This window comes from Protopterus annectens, chromosome 5.part0 (genome assembly GCF_019279795.1).
Source record: "Protopterus annectens isolate FY-2018-M chromosome 5.part0, PAN1.0, whole genome shotgun sequence".
Classification (NCBI taxonomy): domain Eukaryota; kingdom Metazoa; phylum Chordata; order Ceratodontiformes; family Protopteridae; genus Protopterus; species Protopterus annectens.
In genome coordinates this window covers 961,931,634-961,943,878 of record NC_056735.1, presented here as the reverse complement: position 1 = coordinate 961,943,878, position 12,245 = coordinate 961,931,634, and positions in this window count along the sequence as shown.

Genomic DNA, 12,245 nt, shown 5'->3' with positions numbered 1-12,245 from the left:
CTCCAGCAGCTGGAGAGACCACAGAGGTACCTAACCAAGAGGATTACTGGCCTCAAAAAGTTGCCCTATGCAGCATGATTGAAAAAGCTAAGACTGTTCTCTGTTGCATACCGCTTTCTCAGAGGCGATCTCTATCTAACGTAGAGAGCCATGTCCAACCCAGAATTGTTGAACATGCTCCATCTTAGCAAAACCAAATCTACTCGAGCTACATGCTCTAGGGATATAAACCTCAACACAACAATGAATAGAACATGCTGGAGGGATAGATTCCCTTCTCAGAGACTTCCCTTACTATGGAACAGGGTCCCGATCTACATAAGACAGAGCCCCTCACTATCACTCTTCAAGAGGAACCTTGATGAGTGGATGGATAACAGAAAGTTCACAAAGGGGATCACACCAACAGCACTACTAGATAGGGGCCAAGGGTACTTGCTGCTAGCACAAGGGTCTAGGGAACTACTAAAGGGGCGGTGAATACCACACAACGTGGCTGGGCTAATATATGCCTTTGGGCAGATAGCCCAGTACCAACCTATGAACCTATGAACCTATGTGTTCTGTTTGCTATGTGACTACTGCAAATCTGGTGTTTTGTGCTAATGGGGATATCTATGCATGCTGTTATACATAATCCTGGAATGTGTGGACTATTACAACCACATATGTTCTATAACTGTGACACAATAGCATGTTTGGGAAGACAGTTACCAGCAGAACCACCTCTCCCACCACATCTGGCAATGTTACCAGGCCGCATCACATTTGGGACCCACCCCAGGACCTCATCATCTGCTGGTCCTGCACTACTTTCAGGTGGAACCACCTCAGGAGATGGTGTCTGCCCCGCCTCCCAACACACAGACACGATCCTGTCACCCGAAGTCAGGTCCAGGGTCTGGTGCATAGGGAGCTCCACAGAGACTTGGGGGATGTGCTACACCACTGTGAGGCCCTCAGTGCACAATCACAGGGTCTGTATGCTTCTCCTGCTCAGCTCCCAGCCCAGGAACCTTCATAGCCATGAAGATGCAGTTGTGACTGCCCATGGGTGGGGACCTTGGTCCCACTATTTCCATTTGGGGGCTCATGGGCTTCCACATTCCAAACACCACTCCCCATCCAAGGTGTTTACCCACCACATGTGTCATATACCACCCCTGTATGCTGTCTTGTCTGTCTTCCAACCCAACCTACCTCCCCAAAATACCAATCCCACCATCACAAACAAGGGCAATGTGTTCCCAACATGGATTTCACACCAGACGTAACTGTCTATTTTTCACACACTTACTACTGTATATATATATATATATATATATATATATATATATATATATATATATATATATATATATATATGTGTGTGTGTGTGTGTGTGTGTGTGTGTGTGTGTGTGTGTGTGTGTGTGTGTGTGTGTGTATAGATATGCGTGATGTTCTCTCACACATATCATGCAGCACTGTCATTAAACAGTAAGGAAAATGTATTTATATATATATATATATATATATATATATATATATATATATATATATATATGTATGTGTGTGTGTGTTTGTGTATAGGTAGACATACATACACACACACACACACACACACACACACACACACACACACGCACACACACACACACACACACACACACACACACACACACACACACACACACACATATATATATATATATATATATATATATATATATATATATGTATATATATATATATATATATTTATATATATTATATTATATGAATATATTATATATATATATATATATACCACCTTCACACATCACCACCTCACACTCTTACTTTCACCTTCTTGCCACACTCAACACGGACACAGCCTAACATTAGGGGGGTATATATAGGGACAAATTGCAGGTAAGTCTGTTGCATAACTATGGCATTTGTGCATGCTACATTACACATTAACATAACTGTCCTGCAAGTGGTGGGGTCTGAAACTCATGTGTTTATCATAACAGTATTACTTCCACCACCAGCTATTTGCCACACTAATATACATGTCTTGAGGTACAGCACACACACTATGATGGCTTACATCTTGTCATTCAGTGCTGATCTGCACAGTTGACAGGTATGGCCCACTGCCACAGGGACAGACACTATTGTCCATAGCAGTTGTTCAGCAGGACATCATTACAACTCCTGATGGCACATATAAATCTTTTCACATCATCTTTCCCATTATTATAGACCAGGCACTACATTTAATTGCATGCATATAATTTTCACATACCTGTTGTAGGATTGTCATCTCTTCTGAATACAGTTTATGTGTCCCCTTAGTTATGTAGGGTTGTTTGCAGGTTTAGTTGGTGTAGATACTTTTTTCTTTCCTGGTTGTTTGTTTGATTTTTCTATCTCCCTCTCTTTCCACTACAGCAATTGAGCTGCTTTGAATAGATTGCAGAATGGATTTTGTAGGTGATGCACATGTGATCAGGTGATGACCTCTGCACCAATCAGTGTTCACCACTTGCTACTTGCATGCAGCCAGCTGTGTAGTACTTCCAGTTACCACTGTCATGGAAACCCACTACTATAAATTACTAAATCATGTAGGTGTTGTCCCTTTACCTTTCCTGTATGGAAGACATCCTTCCTGTGTGTGGGCAGCAGTGTTACAGACAGCAGGTAGCAATACCTCTTATAACAGGACTTGCAGACACAGGGCAACTACATATCTGTATATGGTTCCAGACCTATGGACAGTTTGAGTAGTGTTGTTATATGCATTGTATACCACCAGTTTTACAGGGTCTGTGTCTACATACTAGTTTACCATGGAATGCAGTCTGTCTGCATAGCTTTCAACTGTGGGCCTATCCACATGATGGCTAGAGGAATGGCTATGTTTTGTCTGTTCACCGCACAGGTCTTATCTCAGATATATCAGTGGTATTCTGTCTGTTGAGTGCTATCAGTACATGGCTACATCCATTTGTGTGTCTGACTTCATATTCCTGAATAAGGGAATGTTGCAATCAATCCTGTAACGCCAGCAACTTTCACAGCATATAACAACATCATTGCAAATATGGCCCTGTGTTCCAGCTTCTGTCCTCCACCTATATAGAGGCTTTGTCCATATATCATGCAGTAAGAGGTTGTTAAGTAATGGGCTATCATTATGTCATGCTGGCATTCCTGCCATAATTCCAGTGATGTTGTGGACCCCCACACATATTGTGGGGTAGGGTCCATATATATGTAGGCTACAGCTGGACAAAATGCGTGTGTCCTTGTATAGTCCAGAGGTCAGTGTATGTAACACTGTTATATGCCCTTGTAAGTCATTCTATGAGGGAGGGGTATGCACTATTTATAACCTAGGCTGTTATAAAATGTGAGGGTTATCAGTAGTAAGAAACGCTGAGGCATATGGCTGTACATTTTCATACATTTCACCTTGGGAACATTGGTGGGCTAGTGCTTACTGTCTTACAGACAGTTCTGTTTGTCAGTGTGATAGTGATGTTTTAAGTTAAGCATTCTTATGTAACAGATACATCTTCATTATGACAACTTAATTTTTTTCCTACCAGGAGTTGAGTACAGAGTGCAATTGGAGGCTGCTGAACTACATCTGCATTAATTGGTGTTAATTGATTCTTATCTTCCGGGACAGTGTTTCTTTACTGCTGTACTACCTGAAGGCCTTGGCCTGGACAGCAACATATGTTATGCTTTCAGATTACTGTATGAAAAGTTTTGCTTGAGAGTTGCATTACTCAGTTAGTATGTATTTCAAACACCTAACTGCTATATGAAATGGCATATACAACTGAAATAGTACACAAATAAACATTTCTTATCAATGCAAACCTGTGTGTGGTGTCATATCCTTTGACTTCTCTGTGGGTATATGTTTCATGCAATAATTGTGTTTTGTATGAGGGAATCAAACACTGTCCATTTTAAAAGGTGGCAACTGTAGGAATACTGGCTGTTCAACATGCTGTGCACCCTCTAAATATGTATCTTCCCATAGATAGGTATATGTAGTAATATATGTATATGTGTGTGTATGTGTATACACATATATATATATATATATATATATATATATATATATATATATATATGTGTGTGTGTGTGTGTGTGTGTGTATATATATATATATATATATATATATATATATATATATATATATATATATATGTGTGTGTGTGTGTGTGTGTGCGTGTGTATATGTATCATTGGAATGTTTACTGCTTCCACATTGTACATTCCCTATGGTAGACCGACTGTTCTGCATGATATCTTATTGATACCATCCTGACATTGTACAGGCGAGATGGACTACTGTTAACATCTTGTGGCTATGTTGTGTAGGCTCCTGGGTATGAGACTTGCAAGTGTTGGCATTATGTTGCAAGGCGGCTCTGTTCTGTTTAGGAGGGGATGATATCAATAATTACAAGAGGTACTTAAATTGGGCCCCCTCACCCCCATTAACAGTGGCTTTGGTCATATATGTACTTGTGTTCTATATATATATATATATATATATATATATATATATATATATATATATATATATATATATATATATATATATATATATATATATATATATATATATATATATATATATATATATATATATATATATATATATATATATATATATATATATATATATATATATATATATATATATATATATATATATATATATATATATATATATATATATATATATATATATATATATACACCCACATATGCATCTGCATATATGAATACATTTCCTCTACTGTTGAATGACTATGCTGGATGATATGTTTGAGAAAACATCAGATTTATTTACATCTGATGTGGCTTAGTGGTAAATCACTTTGGCTGTAGTGCGCAGTATCTTGGGTTTGAAACTTGCAAGGGCAGATTATTTTGTTGCTGGGCAGAATGAGGGCTGTTGGATACAGCGTGACTAAGGCACTTTTAAGCAGTTGTAAGCAGGTTTGCGCAGGTTTGCATGACGGTAAGCAATGCAAACTTCCGGTTAAATGTTCTTAACAATCAGCCACTAAATTGCTTACCCTGTGTAGGCATTGCTTACCCCTGTGCAAACAGGATTAAGCCCACTTACTACTGTTTAAATGTACTTGTTCCCACTTACCCTGCTCTAATTTCATTAAAAGAGAAGAAAAAGGAGTTAATGAAAAGTGGTGAAAAATGGGCACAAAGCGGGAAAGACAATAGGAAAATAGCTAGGGATATGTAGGTCAGGTGTAGGGAAGGTTCATAGCTGCCCATTTCTTCTACAGCAACAGCTGTGCACATACACTGAATTTGGAGGTAGATTTGGATACTCAAAGAGGGGTGAGGACAACAATAATATGTTGTGAAGCCAATTACACTAGATTACATGTGTCCAGTGGACATGTGTGCAAAATGGCCAGCTATGTATGGGGAGAGATTTTTTTGGGGGGGAACAGATTGCCCTTTTTTTTTTTTAAGGTGAGAGTGGAATTTTGGGGAAGGATTGTAGGTATATTTGGGGAGGTAGGTTGGGTAGGATGATAGACAAGATAGACAAGACAGCATACAGGGGTGGTATATGACACATGGGGGGGTAAACACCTTGGATGGTGAGGGGTGTTTGGAAGTCGGAAGCCCATGAGCCCCCAAATGGAAAAAGGGGGACTGAGGTCCCCACCATGGGCAGTCACCACTGCACTTTCACAGCCCTAAAACTGGCTATGCTGATGGTTGGGTAGGAGGGGCAGGCTGACCTTCTAAATGCACCACATGGCCCTCAAGCTGGCATAGCAAATCTCCAAACTCCATGCAGAGCTCCCTACGCACCAGACCCCGGACCTGATGACTGGTGACAGTTTCCTGTCTGTGCCCACTCCAGGGGGGGCGAGCCCCATCCTCTGAGGCCATTCAACCCAAAGATGGTGTAGGGCCAGCAGATGAGGAGGTCCTGGGATGGGCCCCTGTTGTGCTGGTGCCCAGTGCCATGGCCAGATGAGGTGGGAGATTTGGGTCCACTGGGAACAGCCTTCCCAAATGTGCTATAGTTTTGCACTTTTAAAACATATGTGGGTTAGTAATAGTCAGCACATTGCAGGATTAGGTATAATAGCATGCATAGTTATTCCCATTATCCCAAAAACATCAGATATGGAACAGTTGCATAGCAAACAGAACACATTCATATATGGAACCACAGTGGCCATTACAACAGCATGCAGGTTACATTGATGGCAGCATGCCACCAATGTGGGAGTATTTCATTGTGGCACATGCATAGAAATACAGTTCAATATTTATCAAACAATAGGACATATGTCCCAACAGTAGATTTAATTGTACACATACCCAGTGAGTTGTGTATTTAGATTATTGTTGCAGATATGATGGGGGAGGGATGTCAATTAACAACTTTTATATCGCTGTAGTTCTCACAGCTTTCTTAGTCACTGCTCTAATCTATACCTTACAGGTATTATTACACTACCATATGGCCTTAGTTTAGACAGTGGTATGTTTGTAGACAAATATATATGTAAACTGTGTTTTACCTACAGTATACACCTCTTACCTGGTATACCTGTGGAGGTATTGTTTGTTAACACTACCTGACAGTTTCTACGCATATTCCCAGATTTCAGGTTGATGTTATGCACATACCTTTCAATCTCTTATTGCACACACTCTGGTCAAGACTTGACAACATGCAGGTGGAACTGTGACATATTTTGACAATTGCCGTCATAAACATTTGGTGAGCTGCTACACTGACAGGTTTGTTTTCATATACCTTTTCTGAATATTTACAGGTCAGACAATCAGTTATATGTCATTAAAAGCTGCCTAAATTTCAGAGATCATCACATTAATTTGCCAGGGGAACAGGGTAACAGGCAGCAGATATGGGCCAATTATCTGGACATTCTGAACAAATCTGTACAATTGAGGTGTATGATTATGCATACAGCTTACTAACACTCCCAGGATTCAAACCATGGCTGTGTCTGCTAAAAATAAAACAGTGTTTGTCACAGTTGAGCATACTATTTAAATACTGCTGTGTATCTCTTCACTGTTTTCTGTCTATAAGTCTCCCATGGTTTTATAATCTGACCTTGTAATTACAACAGTCTTATACAGGGATTCCTAGACATTTTTATTATATAGCACAGTGTGGGTAACACTGATGACTAATACATTATTATTCAGAGTAACTGCAACACTAACAATGCCATACAATACCAGAATAAACAGTACCAGTCCAGGATTTCAATCTTTATTTCCAAGCACAGTTTTCTTATCTGACAGACCTGTGGAGGGAATGTTTGTTGACACTACCTGAATGTTGCCACACATATTACCAGATTCCATGTTATTATTTTGCACATACGTCTCAATCTGTTACTGCTCACAGTCTGGTCATAGCTTTACAACATGAGGATAGAGATGGGACATAATTTGCATATTATTCTCATAACATTTTGGTGAGTTGCTAGAGTGACAGGTTTTATCTTACAGATATTTTTCTAACGGTTGTGATGTCTGGCAATCAGTTGTATGTCATTATTTGCTGCATAAACTTCTGGGATCATCCCACTGATTTGCCAGGGGGACAGGGTGACAGGCAGAAAGTTTAAGCCAATTATCTGAACTTTGTATACAGGTGAGTAGTATGATTATGGATACAGCTTACTTCCACTCCCAGGATTCAAACTATGGCTGTTTGTGCTAAAAATGCAACGGTTTATGTCATAGTAGAGTGGGCTATTTGGATTTTGCTGTGCATCTTGTCACTGCTTTCTGTCTAATTCTCCCTCAGTTGTACAATATGACCTTGTGATTACCACAGTCGTATACAGACATTCATATTCATTTTATTTATGCAGCACAGTGTGGGTAACAGTGCTTAATACAACAGTACTATTAAGAGAGTGCAACACTACATTACCATATGATACCAGAGTAAACACAAGCAGTCCAGGAGTTAGACCGTTATTGCCAGGTTGTTACCATTTTATTTACATACAACTTATATGAGACTCTTTCTGCCATATGTTCTGGTTTATTCAGTACATCTCATACACAATACAGGTTTTATACTCACAATTAACTTTCTACTCCTTTTAGATTTATTTCTTATGACAGTATATGCAAGATTATTACTAACTTACCTCACGATGCAGCCTTTGCAGCCTACATGCATGGGCTTCCTGATTCACAGCCCATTCAGCTGCAGCTGTCAGAGACATAGAGGAATATTTAGCCATACCTATCCATAATATACACGAGCTAGGCAATTATTAAACAGTTAGTAGAATGAGTACTTACACACTGCTGGGACATCACCCTGCCTAGGTTCTTGGATCCACTAATCCAAGAGCTCCCTCTTCCTCCATTTCAGGTCAGCATAGTGATACCTGACCTGCTCACCAGTTGAGGGATGCCAGTGGTATTGGTGAGATCATGGGTGAGACGGTCCCAGGCTTCCGCTTTATATTGGGAAAGCTGGAACTGGCCCTGCAGCAGTCTCTCTTCATGGTATTTTACTAGGAGTCCTGCCATGACCTTAGACTCCTGGATTCCCCAGCACTGTGCTCGGAAGCATGATCCTTCCCCAACAGCAGCCATTGTGCCTACAGGAGGAAGCTGAAATCAGTTATGAGATGTATTCCTGCCTGTGGGGTTTAAATAGGGCCGATTTCCCACACTTTACCATGATTGGATGGTTTTGAAAATGCTAAGCTATGGGCAAACCTGCTTACCTAAGGTTGACATTGCTTAAAGGGGCATACCAATGGGCAAATCTATTTAGCTGGGCTATGCATTGCTTACACCTGGTAAGCAGAGGTGTGCAATGCTTAGCATTGCTTATTTTAAAATGTTCACACTATTTGCTGTTTGGCATTGATTTATCATTCATTACACGTTATAAATTTTAGTATTCATGATTCATGTGTATGTACACTGTATGGGATACTTGTGTTTATTGGGGGATTTTACCACCTTATTACAATGACACCTCACATCTGGACTTAATGCAGTACTCCAGTTCAACATTGTTTATAAATTCCTTTCACATGTAAAATGTGATTTTGCTATAGTTAGGATCTGTTTGAGTATACCTCAGTTTTTATGTACAGCTGATATGGTGTAGTGGTAAATCACTGTGGCTATGGTGTGTAGGGTTCTGGGTTTGAGACTTGCACAGGCTGATTATTTTGTTGCTGGGCAGAACAAGGACTGTTGGACACAGAGTGACTAAGGCACTTTTAAGCAGTTGTAAGTGGGTTTGCGCGATGGTAAGCAATGCTATCTTCCGGTTAAATATTCTTACAGTCAGTTAGCTTTAAAATTGCTTATCCTGTGTAGGCATTGCTTACCCCCAGGAAAACAGGATTAAACCCACTTACTACTGCATACAGATGCTTACTCCAGCTTACCCCTGCACTAATTTAGAAAGAAAAGGAAAATGTGTCATGGGAAAGTGGTAGATTTGGACACTTTATACATTTTTTACACTATTTGCTGTATGGCATTAATTTATCATTCATTACATATTATAACTTTGTTCAGTATCCCTGATTCATGTCTACGTATACTATATGGGGCACTTTTGTTTATCTGTGGATTTTACCACATTATTACAATGACACCTCAAATCTGCACTTAATGCAAAACCCCAATTCACAAATATATGTTATTTAGTAGGTTATACAGCAAAAAAATGTTCATGCTTTCACATGGAAAATGGAATTTACTACAGTGAGGATTGAACTAGGAATGACTGCTCTCAAAGCGAATGCTCTAACTTCCATACTATTGCAGTTCTGCTTTAACTTAATGTATCTTGCTATTTACCTTCTTGTGCCATTTAAGCTAGAGTATGCGTAGCTAAGCAATGGGAAAACCCGCACAGCTACGGTTAAATTTAATCAGTTTGATAAAAAAAATATTTGAAGTGTTATTTTCTCTAAGAAGGGACAGGTTTCACTTATTGATGTGGATTTCTGCAGGCATCTGCACATTTGACAAAAATCCTGGCATGTTTCTGTTGCTATGAGCGTAGGTTTTTCCTGGAAAGTAGAGCTTTGATCTTTGGAATGGCTGTGGGTGTGTTTTGTCCTGCAACATGTCACATTTGTACACTAACAGTCCCACTTTGGGCATTTGAAAAGGTGACAACCCCCTATATGAGCGTCCTCGCTCATTGTAATTGTCGAATGGCAATTCTTGAGTGCAGGGGCATGTATATTGTGAGAGCTCTGTTCTCAGACACATCCCCTGCACTCGTCCATGCTCCATGTCCATTTAGGAGCAGAGGCAGCACACCTTCATAACTATGCATGGCGCGCTGCTGTGCTACTCTTAAATGGTTGTTTCCGTGCAGCAATAAGCTATTCCTGCATGGAAGTTTACTGAATCCAGGGGTAGGTCTTTTGGAATGCTGAGGTTTGACTCAACTATTTTGAGAACTTGGAGTGAATTTTTCCTTAAGAGTAAAAGTTTTCTAGCAGTTCTATTGTCAGGGCTATACTTTCTAACACAGTGGTGGTAATTCAGTAAGAAGGGAATATGACATCATTAGCCATTGGCCAAGACTCATAAATAGTGAGTCTTTTAGGGTTATGGTTGTAAATCCAGGCTTTGGTAATATATATTTTGTCGTTTACACTTCTGTTGTTAAAATGAGTAATGGAGAGTGATTTGTTAGACATTTGCAAGAAATATAGGAATAAGAGAGGCAGAGGGGGTTACCTTAAGTCCAGGGTTTGTTTCAGTGTCCCTTGTCTGTAGAAGAAAAAATGAAAAAGGGAGAACAAAATAGCTCCCTTCCCCTGGAATAAAAGGGAAAAGGAGAATAGGATAGGATGGGTTAGTATGAATTACTGGGGTGGGGAAAATGATAAAAGATTAATTTTACATAAAAATAAGAATGCTTTACCACTTTATAAGATCATACCTCTTAACTGTCCAGATTTTTGCCTCATATTTTTGGTGTGTTTCTCATACAATTGTGGTTTTCGGGCAAAACATTGGCACATCATTAAGGAATGAAGTCAGCAAATAATGATAGAGTTTGGACTTCATACCCTTCAGAAAATTCATGTTAATGTAAAACCTATAATTCTGTCAACTTTCTAAGTTTGTAAGAACAATATTTAAAAATTGTCCCTATTTTTGGGCCTTTGCCCCACATTATTTATTGCTTTGCCAGACTTCTTGCTCTAAGAAGTTGAGAAGTATGTATAAGATGGAAATTCAACTAAAATGGATAAAGATGAGAGGTCTGAGTACTAAGTTGATGGACTGAAACTAAACTGGTAGGGAATACTTTCTTCTTGAATAGCTACAGAATTAGTTGGAATGAAGATAGAAGTGATGAGAGAAGAAGTCCCAGATTTGGAAGTGAGAGGAAAAAAGTGAGCATAGGTATGGAATAACAGGAATGGTTGTTTTGAGGATAGTATTGGGAATTTGAGAGCGGAACCAAGAAAATAAGGAATTGGATGGAGGAGAGTAAAGACTGTATAGTATATAAGTGCCAAAAGAGAGTTGGAGTTTAAAGTGTACCTTTATCCTATTTTGCCACTCTGTTCCATAACTGCCTAACAATCTGAAGTAGTAAGGTATTTGTTAGGCAGTTAATTAGGTTCATAATCCAACATGACTTTTATTAGTCTAGACTTTTATTAAGAGGCAGTTTTATAGTTTTAAATTTTTTTTTTACTTTTTTTAAAATCTGAAGATTAGTCAAGTGGAAACTAAGTGCTTAGTGGGCATTAATCAGAATTTTGCTGCTTCTGTCACTGCTGCTCTTGTTTCTTCTGGAAGGAAACTCAGTCAGAAACTGGAATGTAGTCCATTAAGCTTTTGTATTAGTCCAGTGATATCCTGATATGCTGCCAGTATGCCAGTTTTTGAGCAGTAAATTAATTTTCAAAGTAGTAGAATATTATCTGCAGAGTTTGAAATTGTTCAGTCCTTATCTTTTGAACAGGGCTATAAAAATTCTTTTTTTACATATTGCTTATAAATATCTACATAAATGTTGAAGCAAATAAAATGAATTGTCTTAAATTGAGTAAGTATAAGATAGTCGGTGACAGTTAACATGATACCCCGACCCCATGTAGAAAAATGGGAAAAAGGGGGCTGATGATGATGATTACTAGACTCTCATGTCTTTCTAAATATTTTAATGCAAACAAAATATATGTCTTTTAGGAA